The following is a 2,768-nucleotide window of genomic DNA, read 5'->3' as shown; positions in this document are numbered from 1 at the left end:
CCTGGAGCTCTGCAGCAGACGACGGAGAGACCTGGAGCTCTGTAGCAGACGACGGAGAGACCTGGAGCTCTGCAGCAGATGACGGAGAGACCTGGAGCTCTGCAGCAGACGACGGAGAGGCCTGGAGCTCTGCAGCAGACGACGGAGGGACCTGTGGCTCTGCAGCAGACGACGGAGAGGCCTGTGGCTCTGCAGCAGACGGCGTGGGAGCCTGGAGAGCTGCAGCGGAGGCAGGAACCAACTCCCCTGTGGTGACGGCAGGAACTGATCTTCTGCGGCGGCGACGGCGGCGGGAAACAGAAACTGATTCTGAGGCGACAGAAGCAGGTGCACCATCGGCGAGGAGCACAGCAGGTGGAACAGCGGCGAAGATGATGGGTGCAGGAGTCAGAGGAGCAGAGGAGAGTTCAGGGTGTGTATAAGTGACCTTGGGTGTGATGAGTGACCTAATTTTTATTAATAAACTGTTATACTCAGGGAGCTGAATGAGACCGGGACGTGAAACTAAAGATTCTTCCATCAGGGAAAATAAAACATCTGAGCAGTCCGGGTTATTTTTAGCAGAAGAAAATAAATCTAGTAAAGTCTGGTTTATTTGGGCTAATTCATGGGGGGAATACGTGATTGATGGGCCAGTGTCTTTAAGTGAGGGTGTGGTGTCAGGTGTCGCCCCCACCGGAAACCTGGAAGGTGGGGCAGCGGAACACGCCCCCACAGAGTCGCTGGGAGAATGCCCAGGAGGCACGGTCTGACTGGGTTGGACAGCCGCGGCACGGTGTGACGGTGGGAGGCTGGATTCCGCCCCCACCAGGAACCTGGAAGGTGAGGCGACGGAACCCGCCCCCGTAACGTCACGTGGACCGGACTCGCCGAACCGAACAGGAGTGGACCGGAGCTCCCGCGGGACGCTGGACCTCGCCCCCACCGGAAACCTGTGAGGTGAGGCGGCGGGACCAGCTCCCACAAAAACACCGGAACCAACTCTATGATTCTGCTCAGCCGACGAGACCCGGCCAGGCGCCGCAGACTGCCCCTGGGACCGCTTTCTACCTCCCCGGCGACGGCGGGATAGTCGGGGGACAGGAGCAAAACAGAACTCATCCTCGATTTCTTCGTCCTCCCCCGACGTCCATCCCGAGTAGCCGGGCGAGGCGGACTCTGAAACAGGGACTTGGTGGGTTCCCCGGTGCCGAGCACTGTTTTCTTCGAGGACCAGGAGTGGTGAAGACAGGACTTCCACCTCCTGGTCAAAACGTCCTTGTGGGCGGACGGGTCTGGTCCAGAACCCGCCGCACCGGATTGTACGCTCGCTCATCACAGGAAGGCGCGGAGGAGAAAAAGAAAAAGGTGAGTTGCCGAGAGAGCCCTGCCCGCTGGGTTCTGATGTGTGGTCGGGTCGTAATGTCAGGATTTGGTGGTCAGGAACGAACCCAGTAGTGCAGACAGGACTCAACTCGGCAGATTACAAAAATAAGTATTTTAACAGAAAATAAAGAACAAAATAATAGCTGACGTGGCAGCAAGACTTACATGAAAACGGATGGCTCAAAGGGAAACTCAGGGAGGACTCAGGAAACTCAGGGAAGACTCAGAAGACGCAGGAGAACACAGGAGACCCAACGAATACGACCCGACGAGGAACAACACAGAACAGACAGCTTTTATACAAGGACAAGACAAGACGTGATTACAAACAGCTGTGACGAGACAAGGGTGACACCAGTTAAACTGAAGAGAAGACACAAGGGAAACACAGACACAAACAGAGCCAGTAAATAGTACCATCCTTACACAAATGTGACAAACAAACTCTTAACTGTGTTCTGAGACGGCGCTCAGCTTTTAAAACGTCTCTCCATCCATTTAAAACAACTCGTTCAAACTAATCAGAACCGAGCCCGACAAACCGGGTCTGAGCAGAACCCCCTGTCTGTTTAAACAGAATCAAACGCTTTTCACAGCTTATCAGCTTTGTCACATAACAGACGTACATTTCAGCTTTAAAATGAAACACATTGACTTAACTTCAGCTCTCTTAATCCCACAACTGAAAACATATCACTGTATATTTTCTGAACCCCAAAGCTGCTAAACGCTGCGTTTCACAGTCGAAAAGAAATCTGCACTTTTAAGCTAATTTCAGTTAAGATCAGATATGACAACATGATAAATTCAATTGTTACACAAATAACAGTCCATTTATGAAACCGTACAAGGCCACCAGTATGTAATGAACTATATCTGTCTCTGATATTATTCATAATTTAAACGGATTCTTTCATTTTTCTGGACTGAGTACTATTGTGCATTGAATGATTAAATGTGGACGGAAACGTGTTTTAATTTCTGACTCACCAACAACAGTGAGCCGTTTAATTAAAAACGATTTAAAACACATCACACATTTACAATAATTGGCAGATTGATTACAATAACAGCTTGATTAATGAGCTTTACAATGAGAACCATACGGCCATGGTATCACTTGCAGCTTTACAACAGACATTTCTGAAAATATCTGGATTAATTACTGGCAGATAGAGTTTTAAAGATGGGAAAATGAAGTTTAAATGGAGAGAGATAGGTGAGGGAATGTGTCTGTTATAACCAGAAACAACACGCTCCTTTGGACCCAGCTTAACCCACGGTACACTTCGCAGTTGAAGATCGACTTTTTACCTCTCTGATGATATTTCAGTTCCAGCGTAAAGTTCCACTTCAAGCCACCTTTCAGCGTCTCCGTAAGGATAGCAAAGACCTCAGGAGTC

Source organism: Nematolebias whitei, chromosome 14, assembly GCF_014905685.2.
Source record: "Nematolebias whitei isolate Nwh7 chromosome 14, NemWhi1, whole genome shotgun sequence".
NCBI classification, from domain to species: Eukaryota; Metazoa; Chordata; class Actinopteri; order Cyprinodontiformes; family Rivulidae; genus Nematolebias; species Nematolebias whitei.
The sequence above is the reverse complement of the archived record's forward strand: the minus strand, read 5'-3'. Positions refer to the sequence as shown.